The sequence below is a fragment of the Psittacula echo genome (assembly GCF_963264785.1).
Source record: "Psittacula echo genome assembly, chromosome: 1".
Classification (NCBI taxonomy): Eukaryota; Metazoa; Chordata; class Aves; order Psittaciformes; family Psittacidae; genus Psittacula; species Psittacula echo.
Window position 1 is genome coordinate 129,989,371 of NC_137735.1, and position 24,320 is coordinate 130,013,690.

The 24,320-nt window shown below is 44.3% G+C and overlaps 1 protein-coding gene across 1 annotated transcript in view; it reads right to left on the reverse strand.

Moving 5' to 3' along the window:
• The window catches only part of FAM107B (family with sequence similarity 107 member B), a 58,851-nt gene extending 57,572 nt beyond the window's left edge, over positions 1 to 1,279 (reverse strand). The window contains exon 1 of the mRNA XM_080631621.1: positions 1,203 to 1,279. The gene's annotated coding sequence lies outside the window, so the exon portion shown is untranslated. The remainder of the gene's footprint in view (positions 1 to 1,202) is intronic.
• Positions 1,280 to 24,320: the final 23,041 nt, after the last annotated feature.

The following is a 24,320-nucleotide window of genomic DNA, read 5'->3' on the forward strand; positions in this document are numbered from 1 at the left end:
ACTGGTGCCACAAGACTTAGCGCACACACGTATACGTACCACAATGCAAAACAGCAACGCTGCCAGCGTGTTATTCAACAGTACTCCCACCACAAGCTGCACACAGCTCACACAGAAGCATCTTCTCCTCGTTTTGCTGCTTTTTTGTTTGACTATGCAGAATTCTCAACAAAACCCAAAAGTTCACATGTTCCTGCCTCGCTCTTGAGTTTGCTACAAACATGCCCTGAACTTAACAAGACCAGACTCTGCTCTGATGTCAGCCACAGCCATCCTCTGCATTCGCACAGTATTGATGCATGCCAGAACTCATTAAGCTATGAAAAGAAATCCAACGGAAGAAGCAAACAAGTAGTTTTGATACACAGAGCTCCTGCACTGCAACCCTTTCCCCTTGTGAACCCCCTAAATACGTTTATCCATGTAGTTACCCCGGCCAGACACAATGCTTTCCAACCCAACACATAGCAAAACCTGGACATCTGGACTGTCTGAAGGGAAACTCTGACAGACCCGCACTGGGAAGGACGGAAGCACAGGGGGACAGCGCAAGTCCTCACCACACTCCCAGTGTTTACTGCTTCTAAAGATTTGTAAGGCAACATCCACTGTCCACATCAGAAGTTCGGCTGCTCTGAACCCTCTTTCTACAAGGCAGGACGTATACAAAACAGAATGTATCTATTTCTTATTTTCTTTTCCACCTCTTCTTCCCATCCAACACCACACGCCCCGGCTCTAACCCCAAAAGTCACCAGAGAAGATGTAAGTTTGCTCTCCGGGAAGCCGAAAGGCCCCGCCGGCTCCTCAGCCCCAGCCAACCGTGGGGGGAAGAGGACTTCGGCGGGCCCCCGGCCGGCGGGACCATCAACATCCTCGGTGCCTGGCACCCTCCCGGGCTCCCTTCTACTTCGCTCCCCCCTTCATTATTGCTCTTACAAAGCCACGATCAATTCGCAGGGTTTCCCTTCACAAATGAAGGCGCAGAGCCGGGGCTATCCCGCCGGAACCCCACAGCCTGGGGGTGCCGCCGCGTCCTGCCCCGCATGCACCCCACAGCGTGAGGAGAGGGTACGGCGATGGGACACCCCCACCGCCATCACCCGGACCCTCACCGGGAGTCGCCTTCCCTCCCCACCCCGCGGCTGTCCCGTCCCACCCCGCCAGCGCAGAGCCTTTGTGTGAGGAGACACAAAACCTACCTCGCAGAGGCGGCTCTCCCGTGGGGGGACGAGGGCAGGGGGACCCCGAGGTGAGAGCAGGGGAGAAGTGAGCCGGCGCTGCCCGCTCGGTCACCGACTGACTGAGTGCCTGCCCGCCCGCTGGCGTGGCCCCGCCACACGCGCGGAGCCGGCCCGGCCTCGCCTGAGGGGAGCGGCGGGGCGGGCCAGGGGCGGGCCCGCCTCTGAGTCACCGCCGACCGCCTTCTTTGTTGTCAGGCGTGCAGGGATCCGGGCTGGGGTGAGGGGGTTGTGTGGAGATCATAGAAGCATAGAACGGTTAGGGCTGGAAAAGACCTTAAGATCATCCAGTTCCAAACCCCTGCCATGGGTAGGGGCATCTTCCACTAGAGCAGGTTGCTCCAAGCCCCGTCCAGCCTGGCCCTGAACACTACCAAGAATGGGGCAGCCGCAGCTTCTTTGGGCAACCTCTGCCAGTGTCTCAGCACCCTCACAGGGAAGAATTTCTTCCTTATATCCAATCTAAACTTCTTGTTTCAGTTTGAACCCATTACCCCTTGCCCTGTCGCTACAGTCCCTGATGAAGAGTCCCTCCTCAGCATCCTTGTAGCTCCCTTCAGACACCAGAAGGTGCTCTGAGCTGGGGTGCTTACAGGTGCTTCTCAAATGCTGCTGACCCCACTCACCTGTAAGAGCCACCTCTCTCTTCATGGAACAGGAATCCCCCAGCTGTGCCTTCATTTAACCTTCCCCGAGTGGTTTCCTGTCCCTTTCCGTGTTCTGGAGCCCTCTCCCTGTGGTATTTCCATCAGTCAATCTGTAGGAATTCAGGTTCCCACTCTGCAAGTGGACCCATCCAAGTAAAAGGACAAGAAATCACAGCCAGACAGCCAAAACATGCCTCAATATGCCCAGAATCTGTTTGTAGTGAGTACTACAGGATGGAGATATGATGGAGAGCCTGGGACCCAACATGACATGCACAGGCTTTGGGAATGAACCCAAAGGAAAGAAAGACATTTGGGGATGAAGTATGTATTTATACATTGGTGTATGTACTTGGATTGAATTGATTTACCTGGTCTAGTGGAAGGTGTCTCTGCCCATGGCAGGCGGGTTGGAACTGCATGATCTTAAGGCCCTTTCTAACCCAAACCATTCTCTTACTTCTTCTGTATATTTATCACTAGGATTATGTTGTTATTCTTCAGAGCAGATGACTCAAATCACAGCAAAGTGACAGCAGCAACTTGAGTCATCCCAGGGATGGAAAGCTTCAGAGTGATTTAAGCTCAGTAACTTGAGGAGCTGAGTATCCAACATTACTTGGGCTGAAGAGACAAATCCTTCCCTTCCCAAAACCCCCAGCCCCAAGAAGCCCCAGCAGGAAGGATATTGGGTGCTCAGTAGGTGGTGCTGTTTCCACCGAATCTGTCCTCAATAACCCCCTGCCCCAGCATGGTAAGGGGGTAGAGTGGGTCGGGAGAAATATGTTTTCTGTGACCATGTTATTTGGTCACAACTGCATTTTACTCTTGACAAGGGCTGAAATCTGGAGAGCTGGTATGTACTAAAAGACTGCTCAGGTCTTTGTGTGCAGCTGTTCTTTCACTAGGGAGAAAAAAGGTGAAACCTAAGAAATGGATGAAATGCAGAGCATGGGTGGCCACTGTCAGTTCTGGTTCAATTCAAGTCTTGCCAAACAGCAACATCATCAATCAGAGCTATCTGTGAACAAATGAAATGTTATAAAATGCTGAATGCTCCTCAAAAAGTCATTTGTGGTATACCAAGATGGACACCCATTTGTGTTGTCCGTGTTCACAGTGTCAGCGCTGGTTATGGGCAGCCTCATTCCCCAGGTGCCCCTTCCTTCACAGGAGCGTTGTGAGATATAGTTGTTCTGTATTGTGGAGCCCATGGATACCGTATAGAACAAAGCCTCATAAAAATTGATTATTTTTTTTTATTAAATGCAGTAAAATGATGTGCTTAGGTGAATGAGAGAGTATCAACATTGAATAGTTCCTTCCTCTGTAAGCAATGCTCCATCTGAAGCATGGGAGGGAGGAATGATGTATGACCAGGGAACCGCAAACAGCAAAGAAAGAAAATGAGCTGCAAGGCCAGCTGGAGTGCTGGATTTCCCTATCTTTTGCATTCTTGACCTTACAACCTCTCCATATCACTTCTGTATGTAAACATTTGTATTCTAAAGATGCTTTGTAGTCCTGATCATGTTTCTATCTCTGCCTCCTTAGACACTGCACAGGCAGTTGTTCCTGCTCCGCAATCTGACACGTCACACCAGTGTTTCCCAACCTTTTCTCAGCTCAGACAGCTATTTTGCTGTGATATGTGCCATCTCCCCACCAGATCCAGCACATCCACGCCTTTAAATGGAATGCAACACTTCACTGAAACTACCAGAAATCTCTGGGTGTCTTGCCACAGCTTGTCAAAGGAGCACAGGTGTTTTTCATGGTGATAGCTGCTTTGTTCCAGTGTTACATTCAGTTTGAGTGTGTGGTTATGTGGTTGGCCATACCAGGTGCAGATATAGCAAAGTCCCTCCCATACATACTATTAACTTGTGCTCCATGAAATGACTGTGAAGCTGTGCAGCCTCTAAGCTACTGTGGCTGTATACAGACTTGAAAACTGTTGCTGGACACAAGCAATGAAGAGAAAGGTTTGGAAGAGGCAGAAAGTTGAAAGGACTTACCAAGAACACATCTGAGGACCAGCGATGGCTGAGGTCAACCTGCTTGTTACCATAGTGTCTGAATTCCTCACTCAGTGCCTCACAAAAGACAGTGCTTAAATGATAGGTCTGAGTCAAACATCTCACAAGTAATTTAAGAGATAGCTTGTCTCATCACGTTGCCTGGTTTTGGTGCAGGAGCTCCCACAAATCCCTCACTGGGGAGACAATCAGTCCAGGACAGCTCCAGCCCAAAGGTGAGGAACCCATTTGACCACTGTCTCGTATGAGATGTGATGGAGAATCAGTATTGTCTCTCATCTGTGAGCCACTCAGGTTCCTTATATTCCCATTCCTTCTTTAAGGCACATCGTATGCACCTCATACCTCTTGTCCACATGAAAATTACAGTGTTTGGTTTATGCAATAAAGAAATTTGGTCACAGCTGCATTTTACTTATGACAAGCCTTCTTCCTCCAGCGCTCTGGGTACTGAAACTCCAGAAAGCACTCAAGAAGGCTTCAGGGATCTTTCTAGATGAAAAGTACTATATAAATGTAAAACATTACCTTTTTATGTTAAATGAAAAGCAGTGTATTGGAATCAAAAAAATGAATCAACTGACTGCACTTTACAACAACTCTCAGGCAGAATGATGCACTGGAAACACTTGACAAGATAAATCCCTTTTTTATTTACATTATAGCCAAAACTATACAGTCATTCTGTTGTATAAGTGTCATGGGACACATGTAGTACCTACTTTGGCATTTTGGTATCTTATGAATCAAGTATCATGTATTTTAATTGCAGGTCAGTGTTTGTAATTCTTTTCAGTCAAACTACAGAGTTAAAAGCAAAATCATCCTTTAATTACTTGAGTTGTCCTCTTTGTGGGGTAGGGAATTGCATTTTACTCCACCATACCTGGCCTTTGAGTCTTACCATAATATAGCTTTAAATAATAATAACAATAGTAACAATTTTACTGTGGCAGAAACAAAGTGGAGTACAGAGTCAGCTGCTGTGGGATTCCCCTTGCTTAATTTCAGCTGTCTGAAAGCCGACATCTCCTCTAAGCAGGTCATGTAGGCTGGGGAGATGGAGGTATCTCCAGAGGGATCATGCCTCCTACCTTAGGTGTCTGGATTAGAACTGGATTAATTCCTTCTGGAAGTGCTTCTGTTGGTTATATGAGGCAGCAGCCTGACAAGCTTCAGCTAGATGCCTTCCTCAGAAATTCTTTAGCTGTGTGTAATTCCTCTACCCAAAGTGGCAAAATGCTGCCCAGTTACCAATAAAGGAGAGATGAGTGCTGCCTGTGTTTTTATTCCACATAACACGGAGAAGCACTGACTTACATCATAGCAGAATGTGGTTCTCTTTATTCCCATGTAGCCACTTCAAATGTTTTTGGGGTTGTTTTCTAGATCTATAATTTAATCAAGGTAAATCAACTGGAATGCAGATTGTTATGAAGGTTTTTCCATACCATCTTTCTGCCAAAACATCAATTAAGTATCTGGAGAAACATCTGCTGTACACATAGATGTATAAATACATATTGGAGCTGAACAATATGACTTCTGAGTTTGCAGGGTTTTCTTTACACAAAGCCAGGGGCATAAAAGGGATTTCCTCCAAGTTTTCCTGTGCATTAATAATGAAGATCAGGATGCCACCTTTGTTTCCTCCCCTTCTGAGCATACAGTGAAAGGAAATGGTTCTGGATTGAATCACAAAAAGCAGTGTTAAAACCAGAATACACTCCACGCTGGCACTTAGAAGTTTAATTATCCAGCATGATACATCTTTGTAGAAGAAGCAGACAGATAAATCCCACATGTTAATAGCTGGCTCCCTGTGGCTGACCTTTGGCTCAAATATTCCATATTGTGATTAATGTTGCACAGTTGGATCCAAAACATGCTCATTTCCCGGGCTGCAGGAAAAAAAAGGGGGTTTAATTTACCTTCCAAAAGCAGAATTTCATTTGATCACTCTTTTGGAGACTGATATTTATCCCTGCCTGTAGGTTGGCCTCTGAAGAGCTGTTATCTGCTTCCTGAGTTAGGACTCTTAAGACCCAGCTTCTCATATCCCCTCCACTACTGTCTTGCTGGGCAACCTGAAGTAAGGAATTTTGCCTCAATTTCCGGTCTAGTAGAACAGCAAAAATACATAACTGCCTTATGATGCAGTTTGAAATTTGCAGATAGAAGACACTAACCAATGTTCATCTTCAGACAAAATTGGATATTGACCTCTATAATCTAGAGGTCTCACAAGATTAGGTCAGAAAATCATAGCTGCTGTGCTTAGATCATAGTTTTCTGGTCACCTTCGCCTCTAAGCTTTCTTTTCTTATATAACATAGATTCCATTTTCCTTCTTATGCCATTGTAGTAATCTTACATCATTCTAATAATATAAGATGTATCACTGGGTCTGTCATGGATAAGCAGACATCAGGATTTCTGAGCCTATTTTTCAGTTTGACCCTGAAGGACATAGGATCTGTGGACATGATATGCATCCCATATATTACAAATACACAGCGCATAGCATTCCATGGCACTTTTCTGGGGAAATCAGATCCTTGAACAGATGGTAATACATGGGCTCAGAGTTGTAATGCAGAACATTTGAAGAGATTCAAACAACATGTCACTGGCGTCTGCTGCAAGGTTAAAGCCTTGAGGTGCTGCAATTAATAATACCTGAATTCTTTCGCATTTGGCTTCTCTAGGTCTGACACAGAAAGCCTCATTCATAGCTAATTAAAGCCATTCCTAAAATTGCCACTGCCCTCAAGTGAGTTTAGACTGAACCTTCATTTCTGCCTTCCTCCTAGATGAGATGAAGCAGAAAAGGCTGATGAAGGTTTGGAAGCTGTTCCTACGCCTGTGAAGATCACAAGGAATTTTGCTTGGACTGGGCCTATGAAGACATGCCCAGCTGTCTTCCCAGGGATGCCACTAAAAAGTCTATGAAAATACAGATGTAATAGCTGGAGACACAGAAAAACGTGAGACAGAGCCTCTCAAGACATCTGTCCCTACCTCCAACCAGGACACATCTGAAGTGTTGCACAGGCTGGGCAAATTTTTCCATTTCCAAGCTGATTTATTTACCAAAGATGACAGGCTGTTAGCCTTACAGCATCTGGAGCACACAATCTCATATCGTTTCCCACCAAAGCAAATAATCAAGTGTTCTTTCTGCCCTTAAAGGAAAGTTAGACAGATGTTCTCTGTGCTCTGAACCATGAAGCACATGTAAATTGCAAGTGGTAAGCAGTGCTTTTTATGTCTTTTGTGTAGCCATGATTGCAGTCCAAGACTTTCCTTGGGCCACATACACACTTCCAGAGGAACATGCGCATTGAGTCATAGAATCATAGAATCATTTAAGTTGGAAAAGACCTTTAAAATCATCAAATCCAACTGTTAACCCAGCACTGCCAACTCCACTACTAAACCATGTCCCTGAGCACCACATCTCCATGTCTTTTTGTTTCCATGCCAAGTGCAAGGTCCTACACCTGGGTCAGAGCAATCACAGGCACAGCTACAGGTTGGGCAGAGAAGAGATTCAGAGCAGCCCTGCAGAGAAGGACTTGGGGGTGTTGGTCAATGAGAAAATGAACATGAGCTGGCTTCAGTGTGCACTCGCAGCCCAGAAAGCCAACCGTATCCTGGGCTGCAGCAGGTCGAAGGAGGTGATCCTGCCCCTCTACTCTGCTCTCGTGGGACCTCACTTGGAGTATTGTGTGCAGTTCTGGTGTCCTCAACATAAAAAGGACATGGAACTGTTGGAACAAGTCCAGAGGAGGCCACGAGGATGATCAGGGGACTGGAGCACCTCCCGTATGAAGAGAGGCTGAGAAAGTTGGGGCTGTTCAGCCTGGAGAAGAGAAGGCTGCGTGGAGACCTCAGAGCAGCCTTCCAGTATCTGGAGGGGGCCTACAGAGATGCTGGGCAGGGACTCTTCATCAGGGACTGTAGCGCTAGGACAAGGGGTAACGGGTTCAAACTTAAACAGGGGAAGTTTAGATTGGATATAAGGAAGAAATTCTTTACTGTGAGGGTGGTGAGGCACTGGAATGGGTTGCCTAGGGAAGTTGTGAATGCTCCACCCCTGGTGGTGTTCAAGACCAGGTTGGATAGAGCCTTGGGTGACAAGGTTTAGTGTGGGGTGTCCCTTCCCATGGCAGGCGGGTTGGAACTGGATGATCTTAAGGTCCTTTCCAACCCTAACTATTCTATGATTCTACGATTCTATGATTCTTTTAAACACCTCCAGGGATTGTGACTCCACCACTGCCCTGAGCAGCCTGTTCCAGTGCTTGACAACCCTTTTGGTAAAATAGATGCTCTACAGCTTCTTCTATCACAGGATCTCAAAGTGCAGGTCAAACCTAACAACTGTAATAAATCAATAATCTCTTGAATCTTCTGTGCAAGATCTGCAGAATTGGTGCATACATCTGTAGCATGCCCAAATAGTTATGAGTGTGCCCAAGTCCTCTCCCATCGGCAGATTACCTGTGCTTATCATACTGTAGCAATGACTGAGCACCTAGAAATACTCAATATTAGCCAAGTTCCTCTGGTTATCCATAAATTCCTAGAAAAACAGAAAGGTCACAGGAACGGCTGATAACTTAGAGATGTGGTAGAGCTGACAAAGACATCCAGGTCAATACAGTGGGTTAGTAACAATTCTGAGAACAGGAGTCAGAGCTTCTGGTTCTCCCTATCCCAGTAACAGGTAAGTTGCACACTGGAGTGCATCTCCACCTCAGAACTGGTTCGCATCTGTGATCTGCATGTGACATCTCTGGCTGATTCAGTCACGTCTTAGACAGTCACACGTGAAAATCTGTATCAAAAAAGCCTGTATCATCTCTGACCCTGCATGCTACTGGGACCTGTGGGGTCACTCTTCCTGGGGAAGTTGTGCTAAAATAAGTTCAAAGTATCTCTGATTCTTTCTCAGTGAGTCATTCATTACAAGGGTACTTGTCTTGGTCTTCTAGACACATGGGCAAAACTGTGGGAAGAAACTGAAGAGACAAAGCAAATGAGTTAGCATCCCAGGGGAAAGTAGAGCCATAGCCTGCACTTCCAACCATGACTTCAAAGTTGGGTGACAGTGTATTGTGTATGATCAAGAAAGAAAATGTGAGGAACATTGTATCAGAGCCTTCAACAGTGGGTAGGGAAGAATAGACCCAATTCAGCTTAGTCAGTTTATGGTCTCATCTGAGTCTCTAGTTACCAATTCTAATACCAAAGCATAATGACAGCAACACAAGCAATTAACAGAAATAGGTTTTCAACTTTTTTCCTGTTTTCCCACTTGAAATAAATCATTATTCTGTCCCTAACTCTTCACTTTTATTGTCTAACCCTGTGGCTTAGTAACCAGCTGGCATTCCTCATAAAGAAATCAGCAGGTTGATTGACACTGTGGCTACCCTGAAGTCCTCTGAGGCTTCCTTATTGACTGACCATATCTTAGATAAGGTTGCCAGTAAATTATAGCTCTGCTTAAGAGCATCTGCCTCAGGGCTGCTCTCTCCTCATTATAAAACCTGATCTAATCTTGCATGTCTCTTCAATTATGGGAGAGTACAATTCAAGAACTGGCTTTCCCAGTGAATGTGAAATGACTCAAACTATTCCTAAAGAGGGTAAACATGAATACTCACTGAAGCTAAGACTAATCCTTCTGATTTCCATGTGGTTTCCAATGGAATAATATATCACCTATCCTGCTAATGTTGATTGTTATTTCATCACAAAATTCAGTTAAAAAGTTCTACCTGTCAGTATTTCTATGCGCAGGAACCACGTGTGTGACAATTCAGGTGATAACCCTAGGAAAGGCACTGGATAAGTCACTTGCTTTAGACTCCTCACTGAAAGCCTTGGGAGATGCTTCAGCTCCATGCCAAGATACAGGAAAGACATTTAATTTATGAGATTCAATGAATATCAGACAGCAAATGGAAAAGGAACAAGCTTATCTTAACAGTTTTGCATGTTAGACAGATAAATTATGTCCTGGATTGCAGGATGAGTTCAACACATCAGTGCTGATGGAGACAAGTTAGTCCAGCTTATAGTTCCGTGAATGAAAATATCTCACGTTCTGGGAGCATCCTACCATACTGAATAAAGGTGAATAAAGGAGCCTGTTAGGGCTCCTCTTGGATCAGTACCTGCTCCAAGTTCCAGCAACTGAGACAACTGCCATCACTGTTTGAGGCCTTCCACACACATCACAGCACCAATGCCCAGCTTCGCAGGTCCTGCCTGAGCTCTAGCCTTTCTTGAACCTCACCTTTGGTTAGCACCCTTTCACTGGAGAAAATGATATCTTTATACAAATCTTGTATATATACATACATATGTATATAAATCTTATATATATACAAGATTTGTATATATATAGTTTGAGCACTAGTAGATAGAGGACTTCTTACAGCTTTGCATCTTACATCTGCTTACATCTTACATCTTTGCATCTTCTCCTTACATCTGGATAAATATTAAAAAACAGAAGGATTTATTTTAGTCAGAGGCAAATGTGTATCTAGCAACTAAATTAACGGAATCTGAACCCATGCCAAGATTTTGTGGCAGTTTGTCTCAATGTAACATTACTCTAATTGTGTATTAAAACCCCAGATTATGTTCATTCTACCATACCTCTTTCTGCCTAAGGAAGTTTATTACTCACGAGCTCCAAATACAGAGTGCATTTTGACATGTGAATTTTTTACTGTGAGGGTGGTGAGATGCTGGCACAGGTTGCCCAAAGAAGTGGTAAATGCTCCATCCCTGGCAGTGTTCAAGGCCAGGCTGGACAGAGCCTTAGGTGACATGGTCTAGTATGAGGTGTCACTGCCCATTGCAGGGAGCTGGAACTGGATGATCTTAAGGTCCTTTCCAAACCCATTTTATCATTCTATGATTCTATGTCTGGTGGGAAATGACCAAGCTGACTCATTGCTGCTATCATCTATGTGTGCTGTTTGTTAGATCATTAATCTGTGCCAAGGAGGACAAGGCAGACTGTGATGTCAGGCAACAGAAGGAGGAGCATTCATCTGATGACATAGTGGGACTACCCAGAGATCATCCTTCCTCATCCTCAGCCTACACTGCCAGCCCAAGGAAGCACTGTCTGTCTTGTGGACAGTACTCATACGATCCCCTTGGAAACTTCCTTCCTTCAGCACTTGCTCCTGATAAGTCATAGTATAAAGACATAAAAAGACTGTAAGAGTAGCTGCAGTGTTCAAATTACACTAGACCCATCTAGACCCATCTCCAGCACTGAACAAAAGTAGATGTCCAGGTAATACCACAATACATGATTCCCCATCACAGTCTCCAGCCACCTGCAGCTTCCCGAGCTGGGTGTAAGTTTTTACTAATTCCTATAGATAACTTTCAGTAGATCTTTTTCCCTGTACAGCTTCCCTTAAATTCATGTAAGATTTTGGTAGCATCTTTTGCCAACAAATTGCAAAGCTCAATAGTCTTCTCATGAGAGAGGATACTGTGCTACCACTGGTTAGAAATTAATCACTGTCACTTAGTACAACTTTTCTTATAGGAAACATGATGCTACGATCGATGGAGGCAAATTTCTACAGGCTTCTCTGGTGTTGGACCTCAGCAATATGGTCCAGCTCAAGCCCCCTCAATATCAGCAAGATATTCCTAATTCTAGTTAGGCCCACAATTCCTGGCTGCCAGAAAAAAATATTCAAAATTAAAACTTAGTCAAAGTTTTTTGGCCTCTCCTAAGTAGCCAGCCTTTAATGCAGTTCTGGCTTTGTAATACTGCTTTGGTTTCTAGCAGGATTCATCAAAACATTGATTTCACTTCAAAAAAAACCTACAGAGTGTTTCTTCAGGAAAGATAAAAAGATGAATGGTGAGTGGGGCTGCCCCACTACAAACAATTATGAAAACAAATAGGTCCATTAAAGAGCTGTGCTCTCATTTACATGGCTACAGCGCTCAGCTAGCGAAATTGTGGCTCCTTTTATCAAAGGATTTAAATCCTGATGATCTCCTTGTAATTCCCTCAAATTTATACCATTTGTATTCTGGTTTTGATTCAGCTATTTTCCACTGTGCTTTTAACTACGGCAGAGGTACCCTGTAAATACAGTACACTTCAGTGAAGAGAACTCCCTTATTTATGTACGTCTAACTTCAATATTTTCCTGAACTAGACGTGCCACCATGACCCATACAGCCAATATGTTTTGCATTTGCATTCTTTTATAATGCAAGTCACTTGTGGAGTTACGTACAAATAGACCTCAGGGGGCCCTGGCCTCCCAGCTGTATTAAATAAATCCCCTATGCACAAAAGAGGAAGAAAAGGAAGCAAAAAGCTTCCTGCTAGCTTTTCCTGGAAGTGTAGAAGTGAAATAATTCACTTCAGTGTCCTGTGGAAATAAAGGGCAGTTAGAAAACATCAGAAATGAACCTTTACAAAAACACAGTCCTAGCAGTGAAATAGTAAATATCTTGCCTGTAGAGAGGAATGGAGTTTTCCCAGTGCATTCACTCACCATCACGACTCTGCTGAAAGCACTTAATCTTTACTCAGGCTAAATGCCCTTGTACTGTGGGAATCATAAAGGGAAAGTGCACCATTTGGATGGATATAGTTACAGGCTAGGTTTTATAGTTTATATAAACTCCTTTGCTCTGTTCTACCAAGTTGCAAATGTATGTCTTTATTGGTACTTATACAATACTCAAGCTGACTTTGATCTGATAGAAGGCACTATGCGTAGACATAATTTCTAGTTTTCTTGCAAAATATTTAAATGAAAACTTGAAAACAATTTTGGATTAGTTTAAAATCAAACATTTTTTCAGGGTTTGTTCATGAATTAACCAAAACCCACATGCCTTCCCTTAACTTTTGACAAATATTTCCATTTAGTCTAAAAACCCATTTTTGTGGGGAAAAAGAACTTCTTTTGGAGATACCGGTTCTTCTAGAAAAATTGATGTTAGGTTTATGGGGACCCTGTAATGTGGGTGATTCTCAGTTTGTTCCTCCTTGTGGGCATCTTATGGGGCCCTCCTATACATTTAAGACTTGGCCAAGTAACATATCCATTGCCTTGAACACCAAGTCCTTCCCTGTGTGGATCTCACTGTCTGTACTCCCTGCGTTTAACAGCAGTGGAAAGATATTTCATTTGTCTCCTATGGTGACAGGTGTTTTTTCCATATGTCCTTTCCCAGAAAGAGACTGGAAAGAATGGAAAATCAATGGGGCTTTTTGTCTGTTTATGTGTGTGTTACAGAATGGATTTTGGAGGGGGAAGCTCAGTAGTATTTAGTCATGGCCCTTTGGTTTTGCCCACTGACTTTATTACGCTGGTGTCACAGCATCTGGAGTCAAGACATGCATTTTGTTAGTAATGATGAAGTGAATTGACCGGCAGGTGGAAGGAGGTGATCCTGCCCCTCTACTCTGCTCTCGTGAGACCTCACTTGGAGTATTGTGTGCAGTTCTGGTGTCCTCAACATAAAAAGGACATGGAACTGTTGGAACAAGTCCAGAGGAGGGCCACGAGGATGATCAGGGGACTGGAGCACCTCCCGTATGGAGACAGGCTGAGAAAGTTGGGGCTGTTCAGCCTGGAGAAGAGAAGGCTGCGTGGAGACCTCATAGCAGCCTTCCAGTATCTGAAGGGGGGCTACAAGGATGCTGGGGATAGACTTTTCATCAGGGACCGTAGTGACAGGACAAGGGGTAAAGGGTTAAAACTTAAACAGGGGAAGTTCAGATTGGATATAAGGAGGAAGTTCTTTACTGTAAGGGTGGTGAGGCACTGGAACAGGTGACCTAAGGAAGTTGTGAATGCTCCATCCTTGGTGGTGTTCAAGACCAGGTTGGATGAGGCCTTGGGTGACATGTTTTAGTGTGGGGTGTCTCTGCCCATGGCAGGGGGCTTGCAACTGGATGATCTTAAGGTCCTTTCCAACCCTAACTATTCTATGATTCTATGAATGGAAAAAGGCTGGCAAAAGTTTGGTCCATGGGACATTTCATTTCACAGATCAAGGGATCAGAGAGAGCAAGCTGAAGCTTACCATGTGGCACCAGCTTTCCTAGGACCTGCCTTGTCTTGCATGCAAACATGATTTTACCAGTCTGAGCACCTAATCTGAACCCCTCTTTGCATATGACATCGTATACCTGATGAGCTTAGTTCTGCAAAATCCAAAGTGGGAATAACTGGGACATAATTAAAAATCCCTGACTGGGAAGCATTAGATAAATGGTTCTGGTGGTTCTGGTTTCAATCCATCTCCTTTGTTAATCTTATTATGCAATGACTGCTTACAGCCATCCCGTGCTCATTTGGACTAAATACATAACCCAATTAAAACAATCCTGAGCTATTTAGACCTACAGAAGCAGATTAAATTTCAGTGCTTCCTACATCTTGGATCATTCACACATCCAGAGCAAGAATACCTCTACCATCAGTTTATCTCCTCGCATCCCAGCCATCACTAATAAATTGTATGTATGGGTTAGAAGGTTGTCATATTTCATATACGATGCAACAGTTCCAGCCAATTTCCTTAGTAAGCCAGCACCTAAAGAAACTACTGGATACTGAAATCCCCTGGTATGGCTTTATGTCAATGACAGGATACAGGGCTTGGGTCTGCAAATCCACTTGGGTCCCTGGGATCATGGGAATGTGCTGAAGCAATGGCAAAAAAGGACAGAGGAAAGGGGTGGAGTTGGAAGTATTCAGTCCATCAGCACAACAGCTTTCCTAGCAGAGCTGGAGCCTTACCAAAGCCCTGATGGCTCTCTTCTGTGGTAGGAAATAATCTGCTAACTAAATAGTTCACAGTGGAAGGAAATGAGGAGAAACAAGTAGATTGAAACAATGAAATGCTTTTCTCATCAACTGTACTTAAACCCAGCTGCAAGTTGATCTGTGTGTTAGGAACGGGCAAGCAAGGTCTTTCCAGAGCATTCTTACAACTTTGTGATTAAAACCAAGGAATGCTCAAGAAATTAAAGTGAGAACTTAACTAAAACAAGGGCAAGAAACTCATGGCAAACATATAGCTCAGCAAATAACTCCAAGCATGTAACTTCTTTCATGGATTTTATACCGTTTAAGTTCACAAACTGTTCATGAACAGATTGCAAAATTAAAACAAGCAAACAAACAAGAAAACATTTATTCATTTTTGAGATAGTTAATATACAATATGTTACGAGTTAGAGATAATTCTTGGTCTACATCAGCCAGGATGGTGTGATTGTCATAATTTGCTCAGTGTAACTTTATCACACAAGTCAGACGGCTCTGTAGGGCTTAAAACCAGCACAATTCATCTCAGTGGTGAATGGAAAGCTTTGATGTCTCAAAGACAATGGAGGACCTATGGAGCTGGAGAAGGTACAGAGAAAGACAACTGGAGTTAAGGGGAGGGAGCAGCTGCCTTACAAGGAGAGATGGGAAAGTCTGGGACTCTTCAGTTGGACAAGAGGCAGATGAGAAAGGATATTACTGAGGTCTACCAGCTCCCAGAGGTGGTGGGTAAGGTCAAAGGACAAAGTTATTCACTCATTCTTCAACACTGTAACCAGTGTAGCACCCCAACAGCACCAGCTGCTTCTTGGGGGGATCACCAAGCTGATGTACTGCTGCCAAGGGAGGTTTGTCTGGGGACACAACTGAAGGGAAGGCAAGAGGGACTCACAGATAGAATAGAGGTCATGGCCAGAAGGTGGTGGAGAAAGGTGTGCAAGTAGACAACTGATCTAAGCATTCAGTCATCTTTATGTCCTTAATACATTTGGTGTGGGGATAACTAACCCTTAAACAAAATGAGTCCTAGTTGTATAAATTTCCACAGTAAATATGGAAAGATCCATATAGAATCATAGAATCATAGAATAGTTAGGGTTGGAAAGGACCTTAAGATCACCCAGTTCCAGCCCCCCTGCCATGGGCAGGGACACCCCACACTAAACCATGACACCCAAGGCCTCATCCAACCTGGCCTTGAACACCACCAAGGATGGAGCATTCACAACTTCCTTAGGTCACCTGTTCCAGTGCCTCACCACCCTTACAGTAAAGAACTTTCTCCTTATATCCAATCTAAACTTCCCCTGTTTAAGTTTGAACCCGTTGCCCCTTGTCCTGTCACTACAGTCCCTGATGAAAAGTCTATCCCCAGCATCCTTGTAGGCCCTCTTCAGATACTGGAAGGCTGCTATGAGGTCTCCACGCAGCCTTCTCTTCTCCAGGCTGAACAGCCCCAACTTTCTCAGCCTCTCTTCATACAGGAGGTGCTCCAGTCCCCTGATCATCCTCGTGGCCCTCCTCTGGACTTGTTCCAACAGTTCCATGTCCTTTTGATGTTGAGGACACCAGAACTGCACACAATACTCCAAGTGAGGTCTCACGAGAGCAGAGTAGAGGGGCAGGATCACTTCCTTCGACCTGCTGGTCACGCTCCTCTTGATGCAGCCCAGGATACGGTTGGCTTTCTGGGCTGGGAGTGCACACTGAAGCTGGCTCATGTTCATTTTCTCATCGACCAACACCCCCAAGTCCTTCTCTGCAGGGCTGCTCTGAATCTCTTCTCTGCCCAACCTGTAGCTGTGAAATATCCGTAAGAATATGCAAGTGACACCATCAGAGATTTGCCCACCTTATTTTGGTTTGAGCAGATCAGGTCAGGTCCCACATACTTGCTCATGTCCTTGGACTAGTACATGGATTCCTTGTTAGTCACACAGGAGCTGGGCTTCCAAACATCAGAAATGCTATGAATAGTGGTAGAATGAGTAACATTCTACTCCTCTCATTAGGAGAATGAAAGAAACTCAAAGAAACTCAAAAGGACTGTAAATCTGATTTAACTGATGCATGCACAAAGGCTCCGCTATAGGACATTCTTGTGCCCATTGCTTTGGTCAGGAGCAGACATCTGTCTGCAAGGGCAAGGAGTTCATTAATCAGCATGCAGCCATCTACACTGTGTTTTATCTTCTCAGTTTGCTTTCCTGCTTTCCTGACACAGCTTTAAATTCCTCACAGCACTGATGAAGGCACTTCTTTTCCTCACACATGGCTTCTCCCTTTGCCCTTTCCCACTCTGAATATGTATTTGAACCTGGCAGACACAGATCCCCGAACTTAGCTTTTTTAGTTCCTTTTATTATCTTTTTCTCCTTTTACACCTGCAAATGTCTGTGGGTGTGATTTTCTGTCACACAGGAGTACAATTTGTGCCTCTCAGAGGGCTTATAAAACTGCAGGCACTGCTTCTTTCGTACCTAGTGCTGGAAAACAAAACGCACCTGCAATTATGTACCCATGGGTGCAAATTATAAGGATAATGCTTAGACAAGATTGGGACTTTTCCACTGAGGTGGCTTTTTGCTAGGATACAGAGGGAACAAAACTGGTCAAACTGAGCTGAGGGGGCCTTGTGGGAATGTTTCACACCAGTTTCAACAATGATGGCATTTCAGGGAAAACCCATACAACTTGATAATCACCTTGTCCCACCTCAGCATATCAAGAACTCAGAATGTAGAGCATTTACTTAAGATAAGGGTGCCAAAGTCTAATCTTGCTTTCCCTAATTCAGATTGAGTAACTGATTCTGGGGTCTTACATTTCCAGTGCATGCCCTGCCTGTGAGGCTACCAATGACCCTTCTCAATGTCATTGGCTGAAGTTGTCTCACCTAAACTATTGACTCAGCTCTGGGAAGTCTGCCTGACTGCCTCAGCATTCACAGGACTTGTTAAGTCTGAGAGTCACAGATGGGTTTTCATTGAGACAGAGCTAAACCCCAGCCTTTCTAACAAGCTATGAATGACTGAGGTTCCAGGTAATCACATCCTTCCAAGCATTGGCCTGGGGCTTTGAAGGGTTCACACTGAGCAAAGAAGCTCTCAATAGTCTCTACAGCTTGTGCTGAAAACATATTATCTTCAGGCAAAGCCCAGAAACCTGACTTCAGAACAAACCCTTTAGACTGAAAATGGTACAAAACCTTTCAAACCCTAAACACGTTACGCATCACTCCATGCATCCCATCTTGAGGAAGAGCAAAAGATAGCTTTGCTGGTGTTGGATTCTTAAAATGTCCGTTAATAACCGTAAATAGCCTTGAAATTCAAGCAGGGTTAGTCCAGACGGGTCTAGGTACTCCAGGAGTATGCTGTGGGCTGTATCTGCCTCCTTTTTTCTAGTAAGAGGATATACACATGCATCTTTCTCTGTGTGTGGAAACAGTGTACATATTTTACAACCCATTTCCCTCTTCTTAGAAGACTGTAGTCACATGACAAGAAACCAGCATCCAACAATTAGCCCCGGCCAGCTGTAGCTGAAGGAAATCTGGTAGCAAAGCCGTAGGAAGAGGTACTCTGGGGTCCTGCTTCCTTTTCCATGTTGCAGCACAGCCAAGGTGTGGAGATGAGGCCAAGGAAGGGAGTGAGACATGTCTCTCACAAAGTGTTGCTGGTGCAGGTCCTTCATCATGAATATCCTCCCTTAGATTCATGAGTGCTACTTCGCAAGAGCAATTATCCCCACTGAAGCTGCAGACTGGTCATAGAATCATAGAATAGGTCCTCACCTATTTGTAAACACACTGATGAAAAACTGTGGTGAAAAGAATGAGGAGTTTGGGAGGACTTCTTTTATGGTAAGAGCCTCTTACTTCTAAAGAACTAATCTGAACAGGATGAATCTTCACTTGGCCACTGCTGAGTCCTCTGAGCTTCATTGCTCAGTGACAGATTATATTTCTCCTCCAGCCTTGACGACAAAGAACAGCACCAAATTGAAGCTCTGTCTCATCCTGCTTCATTAGAACATAATGAGGCAAAATTACAGGGTTTGCTGGCACTGCTCAGCAATTCAACACTGTGATCATCCTCAAAGCCAGCAAAGAAAGAGGGCTACCAGCCCATTCTGCAGTGCCTGGTGCTGGCTCAGGGTCCATGCAGAAGATTCACAAAGGCTTTTCTAAGGAGTCTGCCACCGTGATAACATCTGGCACACTAAAATGAATCAGAAAGAGCCCAAAAGGGACCAGGGGCAAACAGGGCAGATGTAGCAGCTGAAAGACACTGGAGCAGAGCTGGCTCCGGCATTGCCATTCCTAAGGGCTGGAAGCAGCGTTAATGGGCCCCATGTGCTACAAGAATGCAAAGCTCTGCGTGGGCCGGGAGATTTATGCTCTTGACATTGGGGGGACTTCCTGACTAAAAGTTAATTGCTTTGGACTGTGAGTGTCTCTGCTCTGAATTACTGCAACTTTATTGAACAGCGAACCTAAGGGAGCAGCAAAGCCAAAGGCAGGCAGTCATCCTGTGTAAGATGCCACTGGTTTAACCTCACATTTCTGAGGATGTAGAGCATGCAGTACTTTTGTTTAATGAAGCTCATGTTTATTGTCATTTAACTGTCATGAAAAGATGAGACTGGTCTCATTATGGTTGTTTTCTAGTTTATGTCTTCAAGAAGGGCCAATAATGAAGGTATGTGGAAGAACACAGGAGCAGAGCAACGCTATAGGGCTTTACCAGTCCTCAACAAGCTGTGGCATGTGCTGAGCCACAGATGGTCTCTTTGTATTTTAGTAACCTTAAGTACTTTCAGTGATATTTATGAATTTGTCCATTAATGAACTCATGTAAACTGCTGGCAGCCCAAACGTCCCACAGCTCAAACAAATGTTGTGCGAAGAACCATCTCCTTTTGTTTGTTTTGTACTTGCCATTTGCCAATCACTACAGTTTCTACATGGTATTTAGGTGGTTGTGTGGGTTGTAGTGTAGTTTAATTGGCAGAACAATATACTTGAGACCAACAGAGTAATATACTTGAAACCAGACTCAAGAGACTAGAGGCTAGACATCCAACTGTCCCATTTTTGTTCACCTTTGACTGCTGACCATCAAACCTGAAGTTGAGCTCCACATGGGGAAAGAATCAAAGTGTTTGAAGGATCTGCTTGAGGTGAGATCATCTGAAGACACAGACATTCATTTATAAGCTTACTGGTCCAAGAACTTTGCTTTGGTCTGTGTAACCTACTGAGCCACTCAACAAAGTTTTGGATGCTCAAACAGTGGCAGGAAACAAAAGCAGGTAGAGGCACATACTGCAAAAGGAGAGAAAAACAACTCTGTGGGAGGGAAAATGAGTGGCTCTGAAAAGATCTGGAGGAGGCACATGCACAGGGGTACAGTAATAGATGGAAATGTCAATGGGATGGAGGGGAAAAAAAGAATCAACATTCAGTGATTTAGTTCTGTGCTCAGTCTGAAATGGTTTGGTTTGCATGTGTACACGGAATAAAGAAAATCACAGACCACAAGAATAACAAAAGCTGAGAAGAACAAGGTCCCTTTTGTCAGGACCCCGCTTGTGACACCACATGGTTAACAGAACCTTTATTCCCCAGCCACTTATTAACGCAGAGTTGTTAGGCTCCACTGGGAACCTTGAATACTTCTAAATCATCCCTGTGGTTCCCTGAGCATCCAAACAAGACAGAAACACACTCAGTTAACTTATTTAGGAAGGTCTTCTCCCCTTTCCTGTACTGCTCACATTGCAGTGTATTGCTGACATCATTTAAAGTATTACTGGCAAATAATATTGCTTTGTGCATTATAAATAGAAATCAGGCAGCAAATGCAATTAAATGTGGACAGAAAGGCACAAATTCCTGAGCAGAACAGCCTGTGTGTCTGACAGGAAATAGAAAAACTTTGTTAAGTTTGCCCGTGACCAGCCTAATTGGATCTTGGATTTATTTCTATGATTCTTTATAGATGTGGTATTACATGTCTGCAAAATGTAACAGCTTCTTGAATCCAAAACCAAACCCACACCCACCAATATAAGATGTTTCCAGGGTATCTCAAAGGGTTTAAAACTGAATTCATTTGAATTCTGCTTTTCCAGTGCAACAGATAATAGGAAACAGGAGGTTAAAAACATACACATCAGGGTTATACAGGCAAAAAGTAACAGCAGGTATCTGTGAAGCACAGGTTAGTGACAAACCCTCACTTTGGTTAGAAATGCCCTTCATCCGTAAGAAAGGTTGTGGTGATGGAATATTCTTCACTCACTATGGCCTGTTCGATGCTATTCACCGGTCTAGGCAAGGCAAGGGAATCTTTGGCAGCAGGCTGGCCAGCTTGGTGAGGTGGGCTTTAAACTGCAGGACTTGTGGGGACTGGGTCCAAAGTGGCAGCAATCAAGTCATTGCAACCAACTGGGGAATAGGCCAGACCAAGCAAAGGAGCAACAAAGGTTCCTTAGCTGCTTCCCAAGCTGAAAACCAGAAGACCAATCACCTCAAGTGTACACCAATGCATGCAGAACAAACAGAAGGGACCAGAGCTCCATGCCCAGTCAGAAAGTTGTAGTATCATAGGAATAACTGAAACATGTTGGGACAACTCGTGTGACTGGAGGATCACAAGGGATGGCTATAGGCTGTTTTTTAATGACAGGAAGGGAAGAAAAGGAGGAGGAGTTGTGCTCCATGTTAAGGAGAACCTTGAATGTACAGAAGTCAGTTATGGCGATTGTGGAAGCCCTGCTGAATGCCTTTGGGTCAAGATCAGCAGTCATCTCCAAGGGGGATCTTACAACAGGCATCTGTCACCAACCTCCAAAACAAGACTACAAGGCCAATGAAACAGTATTTGGATCACTTAAGCAAGATTCAGATCAACAGAGCCTGGTTCTATGAGTGACTTCAGCTGTCCAGACATTTGTTGGAAGAACAATACAACAGCTCACATGTCATCCATCAAGTTCCTGGAATGTGTAGAGGACCACTTCCTCATACAAATGTTAGGTGTGCCAACCAGGAATGAGGCACTGCTGGACTTGTTACTCACAGGCCAAGAAAACCTGTTTTGTAAGATCTTAGTGAAAGCCTTGGCTGCAGTTATCACAATAGTGTTGAGTTTGGGATCCTGCTCAGCATGCTGAAAGTTAGTACTAAGACTTTAGAAGAGCAAACTTCAGCTTGCTCAGAGCTCAGTTGAGAGGGATTCTGTTGGAAACTTCCATGGAGGGTAAAGGAGCTAACAACTGCCAGAATCCCCTTTAAAGCTAAGGGAAGCAGGTGAAGCAAGAAACCCCCCTGGCTTAACTGCAACCTTCTGAGTCTGCTTAAAACCAAAAGAGAAGAGTACCAGAGATGGAAATGTGATAGAACAACTGTTGATAACCACAAGGGCATTGCCAGTGCTTGCAGAAGTGCAGTTATGTGCAAATTGAAGTGAAATTGTCCAGAGATATCAGAAACTACAAGAAAATGTTCTTCAGGTACATAAACAACAAGCAGAAACAGAAGAAAAATATTGTCCCACTGTTAAACATGAAAGATGAATCAGTCACCAACAATGCTGACAAGGCAGAAGTTCTCACCACTTTCTTCACCTTTGCCTATACAGGCACTGTTGGGCCCCAGGCCTTGGGAACAAAAGTACAGGTTGATGTAGACACAGATCCACTGTCAGTGGATGAAGAGTTAATATGTGAACTATTACAGGAACTTGACCCCTATGAATTGGTGGCCCCCGACAATATCCACTTCAAGGCATTAAGAGAGCTGGCTGACATTGTTGTGAGGCTGCTGTCCATAACCTTTGAGAAGTCATGAAGATTGAGAAACATCCCAGAAGGCAAATGTCACCCACATCTTCAAGAAGGGCTGAAAGGAGGATCCAGGAGATTATAGTCCCATAAATCTCACCTCAATCCCTGGGAAGATTATGAAGCAAATCCTCCTGGGGGTTAGCACAAGTCAGATCAAAAACATGATTAGGAAAAGCCATGACTGGGATTCACTGGAGGCAAATCATGCTTGACAAACCTGATCACCCTCTACAGCAAACCTGTGTGGTTGATGTGGGGTGAGTGGTAGACATCATCTACTGGGATTTCTCCAAGGCTTTCAATACAGTTTTCCCAGCCTCCTCCTAGATAAACTGATTCATCACAGTCTAGACAAGTGGCCTGTGTGGTGCATTGGGAACTGGCTGACCAGCAGCACCCAGAGGGTGGTAGTGAACAGCTCCTTTTCCAACTGGCAACAAGTCACTAGTGGGGTCCCCCAGGGACTGATGTTGTGCCCAATGCTGTTCAATGCCTTCATAAGTGATCTGGATGGTGGGGTCAAATGTACCCTGGATCAAATAGTCCAATGGCAAATGGTCCAACTCAAATGAGTGGGGAAGTGGATGCTTTGGAAGGGAGAGCCGCCCTGCAGGATGACCTGGATAGGCTGGAAGAGTGGGGTAACAAGAGCCTTATGGAGTTCAACAAAGCCAAGTATAAGATCTTGCACCTGAGTAAACACAACCCAGTACAGGCTGAGATCTACTTGGCTGGGGAACAGCTCTGTGGAATGGGGCCTGGGGGTCCTGACACAAGCTCAATGTGAATCAATAGTGTGCAGCTGTGGCAAAGAAATCCAACAGGATTCTGAGTTATATCAACAAGGGCATCACCAGCAGAGATAAAGAAGTCATTGTCTCACTCTGCTCAGCACGTGTCAGGCCGCACCTGGGATACTGTGTTCAATTTTGGTTCCTGCTATCCCCACTCTGGGGACAGGCCAGAGACAGTCCAGAGAAGGGCCACAAAGATGATCCAAGGATTAGGAAGCTCTGCAAGGAAAGGCTGAAAGAGCTGGGGTTGTTCAGCCTGGAGAAAAGAAGGATCAGGGCAAACCTTATCACCATGTTCCGGTATATAAAGGGTGGTTACAAAGAAGACGGAAACTCTGTTTTTACAAGAAGTCACATGGAAAAGGTGAGGGGTGATGGGAACATGTTACTCCTTGGGGAGATTCTGATGGGACACAAGCAGAAAAATTTTCACAATGACAACAATCATCCATTGGAATAATCCAGGGAAGTGGTGTATTTCCCAACATTGGATACTTTTAAGATTCATCTGGACAGGGTGCTGGGATGTCTTGTCTAGACCGTAGTTTTGCCAAGAAAGGTTGGACTAGATGATCCTTGAGGCCCCTTCCGACCTGCTATTATATAATTCTATGACATTCCAATTCCTTAAACTACCTAAAACATAAACTATGCTGGCAATTTAAGATGCCCTACAGGGAGCTAGTTGGGAATCATACCCATCTTTCAGGATTTTCACTTGTCATCAGGTTCTGTACTACTTGGGCATCTTCCACGTAAAATATGAAGCAGATGTAAAAGTCCTCAGTGAACTTCTCAGAGTCTTCAGCTTATTTTTGTATACATTAATTTGATATACATTAATATGATTAATTTTGTGGATTTTTTTTAGTTTTGCTTCCAGCAGTAA